Here is a 14412-nt window from a genome sequence, read left to right on the forward strand (position 1 = left end):
ACTCAGGTACATCAAGGGGACATGAGATAAGACACATTTCTCCTGATAGAAGTTGTTTGCCTGGTGGTGTGACCGACACCTTTATCCCTGAGGGGTATGAATTTCTGGTTACCTTGCCTTTGTCAGGTTATGGTATCTATAATTGTTTCCTTAGTATTATTACTGGGCATGAAAACATCAAGAGATGCCACAGCATATTATTCAAGTTCCAAGACATACTTCCCCTTGTTCTCAATGTGAATCATCCACTCTAGATACTTCTGATAGGAATTCCTTTCTTTGTATTCTTGTCCATTGGTGTGAAGTGCCCAAGATGATTTGGTGTCAGTTGTAGTTTGGGGTTTAATGAAACTCTTTCTGCATCTTCTGCTTGAAGAAGCATCCCCCTGCTTCACCAACGCAGGGCACTAGGATGACTTACTTTTAGAGCCTAAAGTTGCGTGGGAAGGAAACAAAAATTCCCCAAATAGACCACTGAGAGTGGTGATAAGAGCCATTCCTACTTCTGCCCCGTGGTTCTTGGTTCTATGTGTTCCAGGTCCTGGGCACATGGCACCATCTAAGTGTCGTTGACGCAGGGTTTATACCACCTTCTGAAGGAGATCGCTCCAGCTCGGCACAGTGTCTCCTCCTAGTTGTTACCTTAGATGAACCTTTGAGTATTCATTCTCAAAGTCATGGCATGAACTTCTGGGTGATGATCTATACGATAAGACTAGTGAATCTTATAGGTGCAAGTTCATTATTACATCTCCTTTGCTATAAAGTGACTTTCTTGGCCTAAGGCAATACTATTTAGTATACTACACCAGTAAATCTGTCAGGACTAGGATAGTAGTGCTTTGGCAAGGGGAAAAAACCCCCATCATTCCAGAATAAATTTCAGTTGCAATAAGGACGAATCATTGCCCCCTTCATGAAAGATGAAGTTTGATGTATAAAACATGCTTGAAAGTGGTTCTCTGCTGTGGAAAGCTCAGATATTCAGCAATATCTGTAACTATAAAGGCCTTGGTAAATCTGAGTCCTAGGCTTTATGCTCACACGTAGCCTTCACCCCTGCCAACATAGATACTCTGCTCGTTGGTTAATTGTGCAAGCAATGAACAGTCAACTACAGAGGCCACCTGGTTAAAGACAGAGGTCAAAGACAAAGACTGACATCTACTGGACAAGTCATCTTATCCACCTGGTTGTTCAGTATCTTCTCTGTAGCAGATGTTCTCTTGTGAACCGTGACATGACACATAAAAATCTTCATATTTCAGGTCCATTCACATAGACCCACCCACATTCCTCTTCACCAGAACTCCTTTATTCACTCTTCCAGTATTGTTCCTTCTAGTTTCTAACCAACACACCAAGCCATTTGCCAGTGCCCAACAACCTGTACGCATCTGTATCTCGACCACTTATTCCTCCGTAAAAGGAGGTAATCAACTGTATTGCTTAAAGTTCCTACCACTGGGATGATTTCTCTTCACCATGTCATTAGGGCCACCCCTGAGTGGAGCTGTGTGTGGAAATGCCCATTTTTTGGCTTCCCCTCAGACACCAACCTCTGGAGTCACCTGACAAATGACTTAAAGAAGTATTACAAAGATACTTCTAGAAAGGTATTGCCTCCAAAACTCAAAAAGGACCACCTTATACCTCTTTCATAGTGGTAAGAATGTAGTAACTTGTCTTTTACCATGTAATGGATGTCCCCCTCCTCCCTAAGATCATTGGACCGCTAAAAATGTTACTGATGGGGCAAGACTCTGATTATTGTATAGTTTCTCTCTCACCCTCTGGCTTATGTGTGCCTTACCAGGGGATCCATTATGTTCTTGATACCTCTGTTCACTAGGTTCACTTATCATAAAGTCATCAACATGGTAGACCAGTGAGCTATTCTACAAAGAGTCAAGATTGTTCATTTTTCTAATAGAGAGCACAGGAGTTAAAATAGCCCTGGGAAAGTCAGTGAATATGATTTGATTCCTTTCTCAAGTGAATATGAACATCTTTCCTAATGAGGAAACCCCATTCCCTGGCTCAGGGTTTGGCAAACTATGGCCCATGGGCCAAATCTGACCTATAATCCATTTTTATAAATAAAGTTTTATTGGAACACAGTCACATCCACTTATTTATGTAATTGTCTATGCCTGCTTTTGTGCTGCAATGAGATATATGAATCACTGAAACGCAGAATATACGGCCTGCAAGTCTAAAGTATTTCCTAAGTGGCCCTTTACAAAAAAAAGATTGCTAACTCCAGCTGTAGTTGAAAAACTGTATTAACAAGTGCCAGAAGCAGTGTTGATATCTGGCAAAAGATACCATCATATGAGGCACGACAGCTGCAGCTGGTCTACTGTTTGCTTAAGTTCATGATAACTTATCACCCTCATGATCCATCTTTAGGAAGCCATATCAATGTGATGAATGAGGATCTGGTGGGGACACATCACACCTACTACTGTTAAAACTAATATTTATAACTCCACCATGAGGCAGTATTGTCTCTTATTTACTATCATGGTTAATGGGGATAGTTCTAGAAACTTTGACTTGACTTTTTGTATCATAACGACTGTTTTTCCACCGACCAGAGAGGTTTAGCTCTCTGATAAGTTTATCTCGTTCAATGGCATGCTCGGAGAACAGGGAAGCAAATGCAGCGTGGGTCCACAGACTCATGGTACCCCTTGCCAGCTGGACAGGAGCCAGGACTTCATTTCTCACTGGCATCCCTAAGTCCCCACACTAATAGGGGTGGTGATGACATCTGTGTTGACATTCGTCTCAGCTTAGAGCTATGTCCCTTAGCTCTCAAAACACTAGGTGATTCCCTTTCCCACTGTTCTGTTTCTCTATTAAGTAGTAAATATTGGGGATACATTTACCGTATATACTTGTGACGGAATTTCATGGCTCTCCCTCAGTGGAGCTCAGTTTCTGATTTAATTGTGGACTCTGGATCTGAGGTTTGACTCGGTTCTGGAAACTGGTAGAGGGTTTGTGTTTTTCTCTTGTGGGGTCTGACTTCAGTCTTCTGCTCACCCATTCTTGATTTATTTTGTGCTTTTTAAAAACCAAACAATATCCTCACTGAATGGCTCCTCAATTATGCTGCCCTTAGGAGCACCATATTCTATAAATCATTGAGGTAGATCCTTCAAGTTTAGGATCCTAGTTGCTGCTTAGACACTGTTGCTTATTAGGGTACTAAAGCCCACCTTACCTCTGACACGACCTGGTCCCTGCTATTCTAGAATACTAGCATGCATAGAAATACTATAGAGCCCAGTTCCATGGCAGCATCTCATAGCATTAAGCCTTCCTACACAGAACCACCACCATTTTCTAAACTATATCACCAGCTACCTCGTTAGCACATTCTTTGCTGCTTTAGTGGAGGAAGTGTCTTGGGCCCTCCCAGGGAACACAGCCACCTGGTGGGATCTCTAGTGTCAGGTAATAAATCCACTAAAACGTGCTCATCTCTCTGGGCCTCCTGGTCTCTCTACCTGAGTAATTTCTCAAGGCTGTTCCAGCATCTCTAACAAATTTACCATAGGCAACCATCATGTCCAAGATTCTGAGAGCCGTCTCAGCAAACTGATAAAACTGTCTACAGATATCTTTGCCAGGAAATTAAATATTGAGTCATTGGAGACTCAGGAGAGACCCCTCCCGTATCAATAGTTTCTTCCTGTGTCCAGTCTTACACTTCACCACCCTGCTGGCTGAGAGGGCTCGGGGGAAACAGGACCCATCTGAGCTTCTCAAGCATTCAACTAAATGCTCCCAGCCTGGTCTCACTGCTTCTCCATGAGGGCCCTCACTTTAGCGTAGGTGACCTGCCAAAGTGTGTATTCAGTCTCCTTTGTTTCTCCAACATCTTTAAGATCTAATTCTAGACAAAATTAATCAGTTCAACGTGTCCTCAAGCTGCTCAAGAAAAAAAATCTTCCCAAATGTTGCTACTTGATCATTGGCTGCCTTGAGCCTGTCGTTGTTCTGAAATTAAGGTTTCTAGAGCAGGTAACTTCACAATTCTTATAGCAACCTTTGCCCTCACATCGTTAAGTGCTACCTCTACCTCATCCCAATCCAGAAGAAATGAGAGTTTACAGAAGTGTGACGCTACAGCACGTCAGGCCTCGCTCTGTCCGCAGTAATGTGGTCTCTGTTGTTATCTGACAGCAAGAGGACTGAGTCCAGAATACTTTCTCTAGGGGCCACTTCAAGAACTAACTTTCTTAGATTCGTTCCCTCAAAAGCAGACCTAAGAGAAAGACATGCTTGTTAAGTATTTCATATGGGAGATGATCCCAGGAAACACACCTGAAGAAGTAAGGACTGTGAATTAAGAGTAGAAAGCCAGGGCTTCCCTGGTGGCGCAGTGGTTGAGAGTCTGCCTGCCGATGCAGGGGACACGGGTTCATGCCCCGGTCCGGGAAGATCCCACGTGCCGCGGAGCGGCTGGGCCCGTGAGCCGTGGCCGCTGCGCCTGCGCGTCCAGAGCCTGTGCTCCTCAACGGGAGAGGCCCCAGCAGTGAGAGGCCCGCATACCGCAAAAAAAAAAAAAAGAAAAGGGAAAAAAAAAAAAGAGTGGAAAGCCAATAATGGAGTTGCTATAAAGTGCGTTACCTTTGTGGGAAGCTGAGGTTCAATACCACTGCGCACTTTCTGAGCAGCACTGGTCCCACCTGTCCCACCAGAGGATGAGGAGGCTGAGACGTCTTTTCATTGTCCCCCTTTGTCCATTGCTTGAAGATCACCCCCAGGAGATAATTCCTGGATGAAGTGCAACAAGTTTCTCTAGCGCCAGGGAAAGCCCTAAGTCAGAGGAGGGTGAGGCAGACACTTAAGGTGAGAAGCTGTCACTGTGTCTGGAGTTGCAGCAAGAGATAAACACGAAGAGGATGTCCTGATATGAGGTTCTGTGTATTTATTGCCACCGCTCAAAGCTTTTTGCAAATCTTCATTTGCACCTGCCCTTAGTGTCTTTGGAATGGGCTGTGCTCAAGGGACCAGAAAGTGCCTCTCATCCGCTGGGAAGAATGCATCTCATTATACCTGAGTTAAGAACTTTTACTTGTATAAAAAGTAAAGGTTTTCCCCCCAAAGCCTCTTCCTAAGTCCATTTGTTTAAAGTGGCCAAAAGTGACTGACTATTGTCAGGAATATGTAACTCACTTTTACACTGGTGTATAATTGTGTTTTTCACTCTGGAAGCTTTTAAGTTGAAAGTTTACAAGCAGAGAAGTCTATCTACCTATTTTTTTATGTGCTTTTCATGTGTGAAGTGGGCTTTCAAGGGCTCAACTTGAATCAAAAAGAAAAAAATGGGAACCCTGAAGTCCCTGGAGTATTTCTTACCTTTTAAAAAGGGTTAACTGAGAAAAGTAGGAAAAAGGAAAAATCACAGATATTGATCAATATTCTGTATTAAAAAGTAAAAGAAATAATAAGCCAATTAAAATATAAAACCTAATATATTTTCTGATTTTTAAAAATTTCCTCCTAACATGAAAAAAATAAACGTTTGTCCACCTTTATAAGCTCACAGCCTTGCACTCATCACTGAAGTGTTTATTATAGGTAGAGAAAACTACACTTTTGAAAGCTTCTTCCTGTCTCTTAAAATGTCACTCCCTAGAAATACAGTTTCTGGAGTTGCTTTGAGGAGGGAATAGGCGTGCAAGAGCATTACCATCCCGAGTATTTACCGCCGTGTTGCCATTTGCAATAATCTCCCAGCTAGATGCTCTATTGTGACTTCTCCTGAACTGAATACAGCCTCTGCACAACAGCAAAAATTATATTCCTCAAATAACTCCCATGTTGGAAACCTGTTTTAACATCCTGTTGCTTCTTCCTTTCAGTATAAAACTGTAACGTGGGCACATTAATAGTTTCTATTGTCAGTGCATCTTTGATTTCATTGTGAGTTTTTAATTAATAGGTCATTAAAATCAATGCTTCTCTGCCTTAGATTCCCATAAACTTTTTAAAACAATGAGTCTTATCTCTCACTAGAGTTCATAATGATATCTCTATTCTAGATAAGTTCATCTTCCTACGTTTTTGTTATGGCTCTCAGTCAGGCAAACTTTCCTCCCACTGGCAATGTCTTTTTCCCTTCTCTCTGTTTATTTAAGCCCTATATATCCTTTAACATCCAATTAAAGTGCCTTTTTTTTTCAAAGAAAGTCTTCCCAAATGAAGGACATCATCTGGTAACATGGCCTTTACCTGAAGTCAAAGCTTTTGGAAATACCCCTCGGAGATGAACTCTATGGCTGCCTTGTTTTACTCTTAAACTCTTGCATTATTTAATGCCACAGTCAAAAAATTCAACAAGCACACATATGAATATATGCCTGGTAGTTTCATATATATTTTATTTAGTCCTCACAAAATACACACAAGAAATGTCTGATTATTTTTATCTTTCAAGGGAATCAATTATTCATTAATAGAATAAATAATGTCCCCAAGCCACACAGCTGATTAATTTCAGAGAGTTTAAGAGATTCCCAGATCTCTGACTCTAGCTATAATGTGCTCTTTTTATATGAAGGCTACCATTTTTTCCCCAATAGATTCTAAGTTACTAAAAAACAGGCCTATGTCTGGTGCAGTTTTATGATCCACTGCACTTTCCCGAGTACCTTGAAAACAATAGAAAAAAAGTACATATTTGTTGACTGAAATTCATCAGGCAGCCCTCTCTCCTAGAATATCCACCTTTCTGAACAACCCTTAACCAGCTCCTATGTATCAGCCAGAAGAAATATCATGTCTCACCTAATTTATTAGACCATGGCTATATACTCCATCTCTCTGAGTCTATGTTCTCCTAATGCACTTTTTCTTGTTGGGTACCTGATCATATAATACCTTGTTACCTGCTTCATATTTCATATGTCAAATATTTTATAAATTGTCATTCTTTCCAGGGCTCTGTCCAAGATAGTTAATATCTGAGAAGACTCAGAGGCACAGCTCTTCTTCTTTAAGGTTTTTTCTTAGTCTTTGATTTTTGGCAGTTTGAATATGATACACATAGGTGTAGGTTTTTTAGTATTTATTATGCTTGGTGTTCTCTGAGCCTCCTGGATCTGTGGTTTAGTGGCTGTCATTAATTCTGAAAAATTCTCAGTCATTATTTCTTCAACTATTTCTTCTATTCCTTTTTATTTTCTTCTCCTGATATTACCAATACAGTTTTGGGACATTCTGTTTCATCTTTTTTATTCTTTTGTCTCTTTACATTTTGATTTTGGAAGTTTCTACTGACGTATCTTCAAGTTCATTGATTCTTTCCTTGGCTATGTCCAATCTACTGGTGAGCTCATCAACCACGTTTTTCATTTCTGTTAGAATATTTTTGATTTCTAACATTTTCTTTTGATTTCTAACATTTTCTTTTGATTTTTTCCATGGAGCGCCCATTGTTCTGTTTCCATTACCTTTCTGTTTTTACATGTTGTCTGCTCTTCCTGTTAGAGCCCTTGGCATAGCAATCATAGTTATTTAAAATTTCTAGTCTAATAATTCTAAATTCTCTGCCATGGAACATTCAGATTTGTCAATCTAGAAATTTATAAATTTATTCATTTAGTAACATCAGATTGTTTTTTTGGTTTTTTGGGTTTTTTGCCTTTTAGCATGACTTGTAACTTTTTATTGAAACCAGGCATGATGTAACAGGTAAAAGGAACTGAGGGAGACAGACCTTTAGTGTGACGTTTTCATTTTCCTCTGACTAGGAGTTTGGCTGTTTATATGGTTTGCTGTAGCCTTAGTGTCAGGGGCTAAAATTTTCTCTTGTATCTTTGTTTGTGTCTCTCCTGTTGTTTTTGGGTGTCTCTAGAGAATTTTTTTTTCTAGAGACTTCTTAAGTCAGATCTGAGGCTTGCAGTTTTTTAACTGGAATCTTCTACTGTTTTACAGGAATTCTATTGAAGTTGTGGTAAGGCAAGTGAGGAGGAAAAGCATTCTCTAATCCTATGATTATGTTTGTGTCTTACAGTGAGCTTAAATTGGGTATTTCTCTTCCTCCATGTGGAAGTCTAGAGGGGGCTGGAGTTGGGTGTTTTTCTACGCCCAGGTCAGTGGGTTAGACTCTGATAAAATAGCTTCCTTTCACAACAGGCCTTGTGAAGGAGAACAGAAAGCTCTGGGCACGTTTCAAAATGGTTAACATTTCCCCACTCCCTGCTGGACGTGCTAGGGAATTATTCTGTGATCTTCACAGTAAGAACCTTGTAAGGCAAAATGTGGGAGCTCCTCTAAGACTGGTCCCCTTTGGAGTTTTTAACTCTCAAGCTAGTCTACACTGAGCCTCCAGCCATCAGTCAATCGTGGTTTAAAATGTTCTTATTGGTATTGGCTCCAGCTGTGGGCTTCTGCTTCCGGTAAGCTGTGATTTGTCTGTATACATCTGTCTGTCTAGTTTTCAGGGCAGCAGTTTGCCCTGTCACCTCAATTCTCATGGATCTAAGAATAGTTGTTGATTTCAGTTTGCTCAGTTATTTGTTATGAGTGGAAGTGATGACTTGCAGGCTCTTTATATGTCAGACTGGAAACCAGAAGTCATATTTATAAATATTTTGCCAAGTTATTGGATCTTCATTGCTTTCTCATTCACCTCCTATGTCTCTGGAGCAACCAAGACTAAAATGATATGAGTCATATAATCTAAAAAAAAAAAAAAAAGAGGGGAGGGGCATTGCTGAGAACTAAAGAGGGAAGAAAAAGAGGTGAAATTTGAAAAAGTTAACCTCCTCATTATTCTACTTGAATTGTTAAATTCTATTTTCAGGATGAGAAGTTTAAGATATGACATGTAACATCATGCAATTTGTCCAGTACACCCCAAAACTTTGAGGCCTTGCTCTCAAGAAATTTGTTTAAAAGTTATTTCCTAGAATAGAACAGTGGATACTCTTCTGCCCCTTGAATGAAGGGAATCTACATTTTTTTTATCATTAATGTTATCTGCTTTACTTAATCACACAATTACTCTTATTAAAATAATCTCACAATTTATTGTACTTTTTAATATTTCTGATTCTTATTTAGTAATGACAACTAGTAGATAAATAAATGAAATTATTTTTATTGAGCAAAGTAAGAGAATAATATGTAAATTTTGATTTTCCACTTTACTGGTGCAAAACAAAATATCAGAACAGTTGGAGTAAATGTCACCATGCTTTTGGCTTTAGTATCTCTTTCCCCTACATAATCTTTAGGAACGACAGTCTGCTTGCAGTGAATTCCCCCTCACATCTGTAAATATGATCACTATTTTTGAAATTGAAAAAGGAGAGTAAAATCAACCAGAGAACTGACATATAACCTTCCACTAGGGAGAAGTTAATAGCTATATCTGGGAAATTTTTCTTCAGAAAAAAAAATAATTACACTGCAAGAGATGATTTATATAACTACATTAGATTAAACACAAATATACCATAATGAAAAGAAAAATGTGTAAAGATATCTGAATGAGGGAAAATAAATTTTTATTTAACCCAGATGGTCTGGGGGATTTTCTGAACCAATTGAGAAGCTCCTATAAGCATTTTAGCCTTTCTTATAACATGTATTTTATGCCCTAGCACTGCTGTTCACATTCTCCAAACACACCCTGACTCTATTCTAGGTGTTAAATGCTGCTCATTGTATTTGCAGTGTTTGATATTGTGAACATTTTTCTCCTCCTCTTTGCTTCAGTCCCTTGAGGACCAGGCAAACACTCCACTATTTCTATACATCATATTCTTTTCACCTTCATCTGACAACTGAGTTTTGTTCCACACATATCCTACCAAATGGGAAGGTCGTTACAGTTATGGAATGGCACTTTTAAAGGCTGTTTCCACTAGATGCAAAGACATCTACCTACTTATTTTTCCAGTCGAGTTTTTCATTTATCACATTTTTTTTTGTTTTGCTTGGACGGAATTTAGATCTCTATAAATGAAATTAATAAAATGTTTCCAAAGGAGTAATTATTTTAACCTGTGAGAAGAAACATATGCTATTAGATACCACTTGATCAATTTCTTGAGCCAAAGAGAAATAATCTAGGATGAACTGCAACTAGCTAATTACACTTATCTAATAGAGTGATGAGTGTGATAACCCCAGTATTTTAATGGGGCTAGAGCTTTTTTAAAAATAAAAAAAAATGTAAATAGTCTCTTAACATTTGGGAAAAGATAATATGTGTAATATTTGAAGAATTTGTAGACTTCACTACTGGAGGAAATTAGAAACCAGAAATCTTATCTGTCCACTTAATATTTTCCTGGGTTTCAGGGGATTATTAAACATAATAAAATGCATCTTTTTGAAATGTACTTAGGTAATTTATGTTTTAAGTTGTTAACAAGTTAAGACAATCTGATGACTTTTTCCAAATAGTATATAATGCACAAAAGGACATTTAAAATGAAAGAAAAAGAAACAGAAAGAAGGAAGGGTGAAGAAAAGAAAACCTACTGGAGCAAACCTAAGGGTTACGATTGGGAGACATACTCTTGGTTGTATTTCTCCACTAAATTGACCTATCAGTCTCAAATTTTTTGGAATAAACCAAAGGCATCTTGAGAGATATTGAAAAGTAAAGCTTGAAAAAGTATGGAGGAAAGAAAATATATTTTTAAAACTGTAAATAAGTTTAAAAACCATAAATGACAAATGGCAGTTAAGTGTCAAACGTGGCTATCTTTTTGATTAATTTGAACTTAGGAACTCATGGCTTATTTATCAAAGCTAAATGTATAAATTATTTATTCTTTCATAATTGCTGTAGCCGCAAATTATAGACAATGCCAGTGACAGAGATATTCAAGTTGGTGATGATATTTGAACTAAGTTATCCAAGAAGAGTGAAGGTATCAGAAGACATGATTTATTTGCTACCAAACTTGTTCTTCAAGCACCTTTATCCTGGATGAAAGAGAAAGAAAAAACAAAAACAAGAACAGTACATAAAATTGCTATAATAATAATTTTTTAAAAAGAAAGAAGACATTCAAATCCACTGAAAACAAAGAATAAGAAGTATCTATGAGATGGAAACCAGAGGCAACTATTCCTATATCAGAGCTCTTTGGCATAGTAGTAGGAAACACAATGACCACGGTGACCACCTATAGTGATTATTATATTCTCTGCCAGTCTGAAGTAAAACACCCTAACTGGAGGTCCACCACTGGAGGCTTACCCCATTCACCAGTGGTGTGGCCTGGCTGAAATGAATGCTGCACTAACCAACATTTGATAAGCCAGATTGATTTATCCATGGAAATTTCTTTCTGAAATGGTGCTTCTCTGTTCATTTGGCATCTCTATTTCTGTGTTTGTTAGCAGACTACAAATACAAGGTGTACCAGCACTGTGTGAAATTTTCCATTGCTCTTTACCTACACAGTTTGTTGAGTCTTTATTTTTAGCCTTATTTCAGGGGATGCATACATGTATATGGCATTGCATTTTTAATTTGCATTTTGCTGATGGCACATGACCTTGAACTTTTCTTATATGTTTACTGATCATTTGGGTACCATCTACTGTGTTTGTATGTTCATGATGCTTGCCTTTTTTTTTTTTTTTTTTTTTTTTTGGTATTGGGTTTTTAGTCATATAGACCTATAGAGTTCTTCTTTTCTTTCTTTTTTAAAAAGTATATTCTGGATGTTAGCACATTAGCCCTTATGTATCAAAAGTGTTTTCCCTACACTTTGGCTTGCCTTTTCACTCTCATATAGGTTCTTAGTATGAACAGAATTTTAATTTTAATTTCCACCAATATATCAATATTTATTTTGATTAATCCTGCTTCTGTCATGCTTAAAGTATATTTCCTTATCCCAAGGCCCTGAGAATATTCTCCTTCCTATATTATGTCTAGGAGCTTTATTGTTTTACCTGTCATATTTAGATGTACAATGAACCTGGAATTGATTTTTGTTTATAGTTGAATGTTGAACTTTTAAAAAAAATTTATATTCAGTAAAAAGGACTTTTATGGTCTTTTTAGTCTGTAACTTTAGACTGCTTGTCTCTGTGTTAATACCATGATATTTTATTTATTATCACTCTTTAATAAGTTATCATCTGGTAGATATTTTCCACCTACCTTGTTTTCTTTCAGAGTGTCTTGGCTCTTGGCTTTTCATATTTCCATACAAAGGTTAAGGAGCTCCTTGTTAATTATCATAAAAATATTTTTCTGAGTCTTCAGTTGTGAGTGTTTTTTTAACCTTTGGACTAATTTGGGGAAAAAATATATTTTCAGGATAGTAAATCTTCTAATCCATAAACATGATGTGTCTCTATTAATTTAGGATTTTTCAATTTCTCACTGCAGTGTTTTGTAGTCTTCGGTGTGTAAGTCCTGAACTTTTTTCAATTGATTTATAGCTAGATATTTGATATATTGATGTATTATTAAATTGCACCTTTGAAATTTTTATGTTCCTAATGATTGATTCTAGTAAATAGAAAAATTTATTTTTGTAAATTGAAGTTATATCAAGAACACTCCTGAATACTCTTATAAATAATAATTAATCCTTATTTGGGAGGTATATTACAGTATTTCACTGTGATTGTGTTTTGTCTGTAGCTCTTTTATTCAGTCTCTATTTCTTTATACTTTCTGAGGCTGAGTTATTAACAGCATAAGAAGTTAGGATTTTTATAATACACTGGTGAATTAAAACTCTCACCCAGCACTATAAAATATCTCTCTGTATTCTGTGTTTTCTTTGAAGTCTGTTTTATGAAATAGTGATATAGCTACTGCATCTTTCTTTTGGTTAGTTTTTGTCAGTTGTTTTTTCTCATCCTTTTACACTTTACATTTCTCTGCTTTATATTTAAGGTGTATCTCTCCAAAGCAGCATATATTTGGTTTTTTAAAAATTCCAATCTAGCATTCTTAATTGCAATATTTAATTTATTCTCATTTATTTACATTTAATATAATTATTGGTATATTTTTGTTTAAATTTACCATGTTACTATTTTTTTCTATTTGTATTGCCTTTTTTATATTTTCTTTTTTTCTTTTCAGCTTTTTGTTTAAACTATGTATTTTTAACAATTTTGTTTTCCCCTTCCATTACCATAGTTATTACATATTTCTTTACCATTTTAATAATGAGTAGACTACTCGAATCATATTTCATATCCAGTAGCACGTATACTACTATAGTCATATTATCTTCATTCTGTTTTCAAAATGTTTTCTTTTTTTAAGCTCAAAATTAATGATGATTATAGTCTGGATAGTCAGTATTGATTTATATTTACTCACTTATTTACCATTTTCTTGCTTTTCATTCCTACAAACAGCTCTGCTGTTGCCAGTTATCAATTCCTTGCCTCTCAGCTCCAAATCCATTCATCATTGCCTCTTCTGTGGCCATGGAGGTGGACTTTGTAAATGTGGCTTTGCAGGCTGACGTGATGCCAAACTTTGTCAGCAGAGGGCACAGAGCAGACAGTGAGGAACAGATAGTGTTCTCTTCCTGGTTCCAAGGTGCCCTTATCACCAGCATTTGCCTTGTGCACATCTTCTAGTGCTTGGATCCTGCAGCAAGCGCAGCTTCTCCCCTACCCATCTCCCCCAGCACCCCATTGAGTGACACCATAGGAGACTGTTGCTGGTGAGCACCTCTCTGCTAATGACTCCCCCCTCTCTGATGGCTTAGCTGTGACACCTCCCTCTGAACAGCTTCCCCCAACATTCCTGGCGGTAGATTTCTAGCCAGTTCCACTAGCACTAAACCACAAAATCTTGACTAGCTGTGAGCTAAAGCCTCACCCTCTCTAGTGAGGCTTTGATCTCAGTATGAGGAAGAGGGTCCCTTACTTGCTACTCTATAGTGGCTGCTCCTTATATCTGCTCTGTCTTTAAAAAAACTCTCTTTACTTCTTCTTAGCCAACTTCTCGTTTCCCCAATCCCCATTGCCATTAATTATTACTTATACTTAACGTTCTCTATTCAAATTATTATGTAGTTTCTGTGTCTCAGAACTGATTGATACTGACTTTCTATCCGTGATCTTTCTTTAAAATATTTTTAAAAACAAGAGTTTTGGATTTTAGAGCAGTTTTAGGTTCACAGCAAAATTGAGCAGTAAGTACAGAGCTTTCCCACGCACTGCCCCCTCCCACGCATGCTTAGCCTGCCACATTAATCTCCCACACTGGTACATTTGTTACAGTGGATGAACTGACATTGGCACACTCTTATCACCTGAAGTCAACAGCTTACATCTGGGTTCACTCTTGATGTTGTACATTCTCTGGGTTTTGACAAACACGTGAGGACGTGTATCTAACTCTGTAGAGTCACACAGAATAGTTTCACTGTCCTAAAAATT

Source organism: Kogia breviceps, chromosome 1 (genome assembly GCF_026419965.1).
Source record: "Kogia breviceps isolate mKogBre1 chromosome 1, mKogBre1 haplotype 1, whole genome shotgun sequence".
In the NCBI taxonomy this organism is placed as follows: Eukaryota; Metazoa; Chordata; class Mammalia; order Artiodactyla; family Physeteridae; genus Kogia; species Kogia breviceps.